Here is a 10,493-nt window from a genome sequence, read left to right as displayed (position 1 = left end):
TGATTAGCAACACACACTTTTAAATCCAACAAAAGTGACAGTAGGCTCCCGCGTATCATCATGAACTCAATAAAAACTGTTGCTGTGTCTGCATTAGGTTCACTCATGTGTGTTGTAATCCAACCAAATAACTGACAATGCCAAACAGAGAATGCCTTGGGACTTCGACTGCACTTTCGGAGGTCATCATTGAAGCATAAGAAATTGTTTATTGCTCACGCCAAGCAACGCATTCCTCCAGGTTTAATTGATGGATGTCACCATGGCAACCCAGGAGAACATTTTCATTTGATTATTGTGTGACCACTTCAAGGCTGAGTAAGCCTACCTATACACTCTACGGACACAACATTAGGTACCAATGCACAGTGGAATAACATCCAAAACTCAGAGCGCAGAACTCTGCACAGAACCTATTTCCCAATTAAAAAATAAAAAATAAATAATTAAAGCACTTAAGACACATACTTAGTAGTGTCTAACATGCTACGTTACTTACACCAGGCATGTGATTTGAACTTAAAGAAAAAGACTGAAAATAAGCCGGGGGTCTGGGGGCCGCAGGCCCAGGGAGGTGCCCTGGTGCGGGGACAAGGCGGAAACCGAAGCTCCTGGTTTTTCATCAATTTAACATGTAAAATTAGCCAAAAAAAACCCAACACAATTTAAAGATGTTTTAGTGTTTAAAGAATTGAAAAATGATCAACAGAGTTGATATCCTGCACTACCATGAGCTAATGCAACGAAATTCCGTTCTTATCTGTACTGTAAAGTTCATATTTGAATGACAATAAAAAAGGAAGTCTAAGTCTAAGACATAACTACACACCCCATTCATCCAAATGAATCACTATGTCTGTTTCAGTCACTATGTTATTTAGACACTACAGTAATTCCAATTTGTGTTCACATCCACAGGAACCACATGGGTTAGCCTACTCTATTTACACTGTTTACAACCTTACTAGTGTTCACTTCACAGCCACAGATGGGTCATCTAGTTATTTACATTATTTACACTAAATTGGCCCAGGTGTGTGAATGTGAGTGTGAATGTTGTCTGTCTATCTGTGTTGGCCCTGCGATGAGGTGGTGACTTGTCCAGGGTGTACCCCGCCTTCCGCCCGAATGCAGCTGAGATAGGCTCCAGCACCCCCCGCGACCCTGTAAGGGACAAGCGGTAGACAATGGATGGATGGATGGACACATTACTTTGGTTCATTTACACATTACTTTGGCATTTTTGCTTTGATGGCTCTGACATGATGAGCCTTCCTGGCAAATTTCTGAGCAGCTTGCATTTTCCTTTTTGTTTCTGCTTTAGTGGATTCTGTCTTAGATTTAATAGCCAATTTCTGTCTCTTCGACTCACTCTCCACTTCTAACCGCTCCAAATGCAAAAATCATAAAGAGTACAAACAATGTTTATTCTATTAGCGAACTTCCTTTATCTGATTAGTTATTTGTGATTTATGGCATGAAATAACAAATATCTTGCAGTAATATTGTTTATGTTTCAAAATGATTCAATTAACTATTCAATGTCAAAATAAAAACTGTAGAAATAATGAACAAAATATCAGCTACTGTCTTGTTCTAAAACACCAATGAAAATCAAATGTAGCATTTAGACAGGTTATACTGTAGCAAAAGTCATCACATGTCTGCCACAATAATGTGTGTTCTTAAATGTGTATTCCACTTCTTCCATGTCGCGAGCAGTTTTGATTTGGGCTTACCTGGTAAACAACTAAAATTAATGCTTTATCCAGGCGCATACATTTGTCCAAATGTGGCCAAGTGGACGTCGTCTACATCGCTAAAACAAAAATCGAAGGAAGAGAATCCTTCTGCCATCTTCCGCTAGTTTTTTTTTTTAAATATATAATTCGCCCGCTAGAATATTCCCTCTTCTTTTCTCCAACTCTCTTGTCGTCATTTGGGATGTCTGTTGTGATTTCCCTTCCTGGTTCGATGACCCGCCCTATCTTGCCTCTGATTGGCCTGTTCGTAATGTTTTGCCCTAATCTAAACCAATCATCACTCGTCATAGTAAACCAACCAACCAATTATGGATTTTCTTATACGTAAACCAACCAATCATCATTGATGTTTCCTCTATATTTTGTCCCCTGCCCGTGGAGTTGCTTCGCTGCGTAGCTTCGATTTTTAAGGTAATAATTTTTAAAAGAAAAACTATAGTTTTTACCACTGGATTATCAAAAACCGTACTCATTACGGGAAAACCGTAGTTGTTGGCAGGTATGGAAAAGAGACGAATCAAGATTATAACACACATTGTAGGTCGGAAAAACTAAAAATAATTGTTTGTATTTTTACAGAGATAAAAAAGACGAATTTCCGACTATAGATGGAAAAATCACATGCCTGTTACACATTTAATTGATTAAATTTAAAATGTTCTACAATGCACTCAAGTTTTTAGTAAATATAAGCACCTAAATTAGGGATGTCAAACGAACGGCCCGCAACAGGTTTATTCTGGCCCGCAGTTCGCGAGATATGTTTGAATAATAAGCTGCAATTTTTAATGAATGAAACTGCTGCTCTAAATGTGTCCACTGGATGTCCCAATTAGGGATGTCCCGATCCAGGTTTTTGCACTTCCGATCCGATACCGATATTGTTTTTGCACTTCCGATCCGATACCGATACTGACCGATACCGATACTGACCGATACTGGCCTATCCGAGCATGTATTAAAGTTTAAAGTTATTTAGCCTACTTAGTTGTCAGAATCATGTTGAAAAGGGTTTTAGTACTCTTGATAACAACTAGCCATCTGAATTAGGGGAGTTTGAATAATACACAATGGTTGGGAACAAGAAACTGACCTGTTTATTCAAGGATAAACACAAAATAGACAAAATTATACATGACAAACAGAAATGGCATCATTGAAACTAGGGCTGGGCGATATGGCCTTTTTTTAATATTGCGATACTTTAAGGCCATATTGCGATACACGATATACAGTATATCTCGATATTTTGCCTTAGTCTTGAATGAACACTTGATGCATATAATCACAGCAGTATGATGATTCTATGTGTTTTGATTGATTGATTGATTGAGACTTTTATTAGTAGGTTGCACAGTGAAGTACATATTCCGTACAATTGACCACTAAATGGTAACACCAGAATAAGTTTTTCAACTTGTTAAAGTCGGGGTCCACTTAAATTGATTCATGATACAGATATATACTATCAGATATATACTATCATCATAATACAGTCATCACACAAGATAATCACATTGAATTATTTACATTATTTATAATCCAGGGTGTGGAGGGGGGCGCCTGATGTAAGTGTCAAAAAGACAGCCAAAAGAGTTTGATATGAGAATAAATCTAAAGTTAAAATATAGGGTAGAAATGCACCCATTTGCAGGAAATGTAGTCTTGATTTTCAAAATTTTCTTTCAAGGCTTGCATGTCTACATTAAAACATTCTTCTTCATACTGCATTAATATATGCTACTTTTAAACTTTCATGCAGAGAAGGAAATCACAACTAAAAAAATCACTAATTTTTTCATACGGTGTTGATCTGGAAATTTTTGCCTTGGCATTTTGATGGTGTGGGCGTGTGGCACCGAATGGAGATAAGCGTCTCAACAGACGTTATAATATTTGAACAATGATGACGAAAACTGTTTTCTCTGTTGTGTCCGTGTGTCGAAAATTGTTATGCGCTTATTTTTTTATGTGATTTTGTGCGTGGCATACAATTGCTATGCGCAGAGGACACTTGAGCAGTTTGCAATTGCACAAGAGCGCACCTTAGAGAGAACGTTGGTCACACGGCTGCGCTAGCATCACAGCTAACGTTAGCCATGCTGCTACCTCTCTGCTGGGAGAGGGCGTATACGTATGTGACGTGTGACGTGACTGTATGTGACGTGTGTAAGAAGGTGCGCTTGCTGTCTGTGAGAGGGAGACACAGGAAAGAGTGAGAAGAGCCTGTTGTGTAATGCCAGCAGCTAAAAGCAACTGCGTGAGAATCCACAAACCTGTGGATGTGTTGAAGGTGGGCTGGAAAATGCGGAACGGAAATTAGGGAGCAGCAGAAAAGTGGAATGTATTATTTAAATCGGTGCATTGGAAAACACGGACCGGAGTTTTTTTTTTAAACTGGATCTGGATTGGCATTTTCCCATGCCTTGCCGATACGCATTTTTTTTGCAAATATCGGCAGCCGATCCGATCCAAATATCGGATCGGGACATCCCAATTCTGTTAGGAAAGCAAACGGTTTATAGCGGAGCCAAGCAAGTATGCTAAGCAAGAGGTACACAGTAAAGCATGGCTGCGGTTCCTTCCCCTAGACCCAAATGAAACGTAAAACTTGCCGTTGTATGTCTTCTGCTTCTGCACCCTCAATGCCCTAAAATGTCTGTCAAAATACGAGAAAAGTGGAAGCATAGTGTAACTCAACGCTCTTGAATAGTTTCTACCTGATTGTATGGTTTGTTGAGTTAGCACAGGATTATAACGTGGAAATGACTAATCAGGTATTTCACACTGTCGAGCTAGCTGTGGTCAAAAGTTGTTATTATTTATTATCTATTTTGTATTCTGTTCAATCCCAGGGGAACCACACTTTTTTGAGGGAATTTTGCCTATCGTTCACAATCATTACGAGAGAAAATCATTAAGATGATAAAAAAACGCTTGCAAAATGTGGCTAATAAAAGTTACTGTTGTAGCCTTCAAAGCCCTCTAAAACAATTTCATAATTCTCCATCAATATTTTATATACACACTGAAAGTATATATAATGTAGTAACAGACACGTTCATAACAATATGTGAAATATACAATATTTATCGTATTTTCGTAATTTTAAGCAATATCGGAACATATTTCCTCAGTGCATTGATTTCCGTTTCCATAGGAGCGCACTTCTGACTTCTGGCAACACGTGTGTGTGTTCTAATCATATCAGACTTGGTAACAGACAACGAAAACGACTATTTTTGGACAAATCAGGATTCACAACCTTATCTTTTTGAAGCTGAATATACGGAGGATGAACTACTGCTTATGGAAGCGAGCACGAACAGAGTGTGAAACGTTGGAACAGACAGAAGCCGAGAGAGTGAGGTCGACATGACTTGACGTTGTAAATGTGAAACTTGGAGCCAAGCTATGCCGACAGAAATGATGTGCTTACCCAAAATCAACAGGAAAAAAAACTTCCCCGGACAGCTGGACCAAACGCACAACTGTCCATCGAGTAAGTCACTGCACTATTGATCATGATTGCAGCGCATACTTGTTAATACAACTACAGTACATAAAAAGTTAAAGTTAAAGTACCAATGATTGTCACACACACACTAGGTGTGGCAAAATGATTCTCTTCATTTGACCCATCACCCTTGATCACCCCCTGGGAGGTGAGGGGAACAGTGAGCAGCAGCAGTGGCCACGCCCGGGAATCATTTTTGGTGATTTAACCCCCAATTCCAACCCTTAATGCTGAGTGCAAAGCAGGGAGGTAATGGGTCCCATTTTTATAGTCTTTGGTATGACTCGGCCGGGGTTTGAAGTCACGACCTACCGATATGAGGGCGGACACTCTAACCACATACACTGTCAAGCTAGCTGTGGTAAAACAAAACATGAAATGTGGGCTAATACTTTACAGACACTGTAAAATGATTGTTTATGTTTTTCAGTCAGTACAGATTGGTGTCCTATCGCATTGTGTTTTGTATTACAAACTCAAAAGCCATTCAGCTGCTGACACAGAAGCTAGCTTACCTCTTGCCGTAGCTAGCTTACGGCTCATGCCGTAGCATGTTGTCACAAGGCGATATGTTACTACGCTAGAAAAAAAAAGAGTTCCTCAGTGTTCGCTCTTACAAAATAACAATATCGCTACAGCTTGGTTACCATACAGGTTACGGAACGTGAATTAAGTATTGTTGGCGGTGTTTGGATGCATAAAGTGTAAAGGTGGTGCAGACCACCCTATTTAAATTAGGATTTTGCATGGACTGTCACCATGGAAACACTACTTTCCCTCCACATTCTTGTTATTTTGCTCTCCAAACTGTGCAGTTTTGCAACGCTTTTGCACAAGCAGCACACATTTGTAACACATTTTCTGCAATATAGAATCACAACCTATAGACAACAGAAACTGTTTTAAGCACAGTGACAGTGCACTTTGCAGGAAGACGGTGGGCCATCCGAACACATTAATGCATCTGGAATGATCAATACGAAAGAAAATGCATATTGCAAGACATTTTTTTCCTATTACAGAAACGGCAAAAGGAACACCATGAAAAAAAGGGCAGCAAACACCAAAACGCATCAATTAAATTTGTTTTAATCAGCCCCTTAAGACATGTAGCAGCTATAAAATTATGTAAATTATATAGCTGAATATGTCTATTTGTTATTTATGGCAGTCCAAATATTATGACGCACACGTAGGATGAAGGATTCTCTCATCGTTTGTCTTTTTTCTCACAGCCATTTGTGTAACTGTGCCAGTTTGCCCACACATTTCATACATGCTAAATATAGAAGAAAACTAGTGCCAGCAACACAGTTTCAGTCTTGATGAATCACACTGCATGTACTGAATGAATATATTTGCATCTCCTACTCTTCTAAGTATTGTTGGAGTTCTGCTGATCAGCATATATTCTGCATATTCATGAAGACCGACACCCTAAATGGACTGCGTTGTTTATTTTGCTCATTTAAGAGACACAATCTTCTGCGCACCAGTTTAGAGGATCAGCTTTGCGTGGGCTATTAAGTTACCGTGTATTTTAGTACACGCAAACTTTTAGTAGATCAGGCTCTTAGTGTTCCAATTGTCACAAATACACATTGTTGCAGTCATTGTGACCCCAAGATGTGGGGACACCTTGCAAGTAAAAGTGTATTTATTTAAAACACAAGTAGCTAGTGCAGCAGGGAAATGCACAGACAAGACGATTCCCGATTAGGGACTGCCAGCAGGTGCGTATCCTGATTGTTAACTGGGGACAGGTGCTCAAACCAGAAGTAAAGTGTCTAGAAAACAAAGGCAGACAGGAAGCAGAACAAAAAATACAAGCACTGGTCAGGAAACAATACAAAAGACAGGAAGCTAATAATAATGTCCAAAACTGTCAGGTGGGATCATGATAGCATGTGTGCAATATTAGTTATTCTTCTAATAATTTTTTGTAAGCAAATCTGCACCGCAACCTTGGAATTTTCCCATTGAGAGGTGAATAAAGTCCTTATATTTACATTTCGCCCTGCGTTGAGGTGGCAATTTGTCCAGGGTGTACCCTGCCTTCCGCCCGAGTGCAGCTGGAATAGGCTCCAGTGCCCTAGCCCCCGTGACAAGCGGTAGTAAATGAATGGATGGATAGATGGACATTTACATTTCTTTTGCAATTAATGTCATGTTTACAGGACATTTTGCACTTTTAAGTCTTTATTTAGATTTTACTTTTTGGAATTAACTAAAACCATATGTCCTAAGTAATTAATGTTTCTACTGTTACAATTTAAAATAGCTATCACAGTTTGGGCTTTATGATTACTTTATTTAGTTTCTGTATTTATTTCCTGTCCAGAGCTTTTAATTTTGTTTCCACTTCCTGTTTGCCTCCACCACTTTTTTTGTCTGAGCGCTGGCTTTCTCACCTGTGCCTGATTGGAAATCAGGACACACCTGTCCCCGGTTGCCAAACAGGATGCTTTTTATGCCGGTTTACTTTGATTGCTTCCATACTGTAAAGCTTTCCCCACACTTCATGTGCACTTCCCTGTTGCACTATTTATTTTTGTGAATACATTCATTTTCCCTGGACTTCCGGGGGTCTATATCAACAACACCCAAGCCAGACCGTAATGATAGCTTTTTAAAATGAGTCAAAATCATGTTGTAGACTCAAACATGTATAAACGATCATTTGACTAGTTGACTACTATATCTTTCGACCCGTAAGGCACACCAGATTTTTTTTTCAACATTTAAAACACTTCCTTGTGGTCTACATAACATGTAATTGTGGTTCTTTGGTCAATATCTTCAAGTCGTTTTCTGACCGTCTCTTCAGGATGCGCCGTTTGGTTCGCCGTATTATTTACGTGGCTCACCTTCGACAGCGTCTTCTCCCCGTCATCTTTGTTGTACCAGTAGTTTTAGCACTTTCATAGCGAGTCTACTGACAGATATAAGTTAGAAGTTTACGCTACTTTATATAACAAAATGGCAACAGCAGAGAATGAATGCCCCACAACAAGAGAATAGAGGAAAAGAAGAAGCATTGTGACAATGGCAGAAGCACGAATATCTTCGGGACTTATGCAGATCCCAAATACACATCAACAGGTGCCAATAGGTAAAAAAATGTTTACTTTGTATAATAGGTTGAAACAAAATGCCAGATAAGATGTCTACTAATAGGTGCTCTTTTGGAGTCCTTATACACACACCATATTAATACCCGTATGTTGAAGCATAGAAGTCTAACGACAGCCGACGTAATGCTCATAGAATCCATCAAGCGATGCGGCTTTGTATCTTACCAAAGTCGTACTCAAACATTTTGACTGATTTTTGAGCGCTGTGTGTAATATTCTATATTCTCAATGAAACAGCAATGTTTTGGGCTTGCTTGCTTGCTAACCAGTAGTTACTAGAGTCATTTCTTGAACAGGGGACAGCCTGCAGTCCACATGTATCTCTTATGTTTGACTGCGATCTACTGGTAGATCATTACACCATGTACCACATAAAATTGCTTTAAGGTCGGGAAGCACAACCAAAATTTATCTGCACATTAGGCACACCGGATTAAAAGGTGCACTGTCGATTTTTGAGAAAATGAAAGGATTTTAAGTGTGCCTATAGTCCAAACAATACGGTAATCAAAATAATTGTTAGTTGCAGCCCTAACTTTCACCTATGGCACAAAGTGGTGTATTTAAATATGAACACTAGATCGTATTTAGTCTTTTTTATTATTTGCTTAATTTAAAAAAACAGCCCTCCACAAATTTTTATATTGTAAAACCTTGCACAACATTTTACTGAAAGACGTTTCCTAAACTGCAGAGAGAAAGGAAAGGAGAAAACTATTATTGCAGTATACACCACAATAATAAACCTATTTTTGAATACTGCCTCAAATAAAGTTGTGTTAAAATTGTTCATTCTTTCTAGAGATAGCAGGTGTAACTAATTAAGTGGCCACCGAGGGTCCCGTACATAAACGGCAAAGCACTTGGATACACTTTGTGTATGAAAGATGCTAAAGCCCAATCCAATGCAAGTTAATATGAGCTAAACTACTCCTGCAGCAGAAAAATATGTTGATTATTTATGATTAAAAGCCAAGATAGTTGTTTCTTTCAATGCACTTTTTGCTGAGTGGGACAATGACAAACAGCATCCAAGTACCTTATGTTTGTGCAGTGCAGTACTTCCAATCAGCAACACTGGCTCCAACACTTCAATCCAATTCTTAAGAGGCACAAATCATGTATGCGCTTGCAGGACAGTAATCCAGTGGTACAACACCGCCCCCGTCTGGTGTAAAGATAAAATGCAGGCAGCGTTCAGGGGGAAAAAAAGCATCAGTTGAATTCATTATTTTGCATTTTTTAAACATACACTGAAGTATGAAATGCAGTCATAGTACATACCTGATGAGTACACTGCATGGAGCATTTGAGGAAAAATGATAGTATGTCAGCCGCTGCAAAATAAATAAATGCATTCATGTTATTATTATTATTATTATTTTATTTGTTTAATTATTATTATTATTATATCTTAATAATAATATTCTTGTTAATGATGACCCGAGTGTGTGAATGTGAGTGTGAATGTTGTCTGTCTATCTGTGTTGGCCCTGTGATGAGGTGGCGACTTGTCCAGGGTGTACACCGCCTTCCACCCGAATGCAGCTGAGATAGGCTCCAGCACGCCCCGCGACACCGAAAGGGACAAGCGGTAAAAAATGGATGGATAGATGATGTAATTTTCAATTGGTAATGGTGAGGGAGAAAACAAATTAAGAATGGGTCACAATGGATGGATATCTTATTCATTGATAAACAAAATGGATATAAAAAGAAGAATGTAAAAATAGGTGTAATAGAAACTAATGTATTAAAAAAAGAAAATAAATGGTATGATGAAATACATAAGAAACATTTTAAACTACATATAAAAGCAAAATAAAAATTAAATGTGTATTTAATAAATAAAAAAATAAAAATAAAAATAATTTAAAAAAAGATATATATATATATATATATATATATATATATATATATATATATATATATATATATATATATACATATATATATATATACATATATTAGGGTTGTCCCGCTTCCAATATTTATATTTATTTATATTAATATATACTTTTGTATTTCGATACTTTTCTAAATAAAGGGGACCACAAAAAATTACATTATTGCCTTTAT

General features: G+C 38.1%; 1 long non-coding RNA gene across 1 annotated transcript; it reads right to left on the bottom strand.

The window, feature by feature from the left end:
• Window positions 1-282: 282 nt before the first annotated feature.
• On the bottom strand, window positions 283-9,754 carry LOC133621375 (uncharacterized). Its single transcript, XR_009817654.1, has 3 exons — window positions 9,699-9,754; window positions 9,454-9,582; window positions 283-1,164 (listed from the first exon to the last, which is right to left on the bottom strand). It is a non-coding gene; the product is annotated as an uncharacterized lncRNA (long non-coding RNA).
• Window positions 9,755-10,493: the final 739 nt, after the last annotated feature.

This window comes from Nerophis lumbriciformis, linkage group LG21, assembly GCF_033978685.3.
Source record: "Nerophis lumbriciformis linkage group LG21, RoL_Nlum_v2.1, whole genome shotgun sequence".
In the NCBI taxonomy this organism is placed as follows: Eukaryota; Metazoa; Chordata; class Actinopteri; order Syngnathiformes; family Syngnathidae; genus Nerophis; species Nerophis lumbriciformis.
This window is presented reverse-complemented; position numbering and strand designations above follow the sequence as displayed.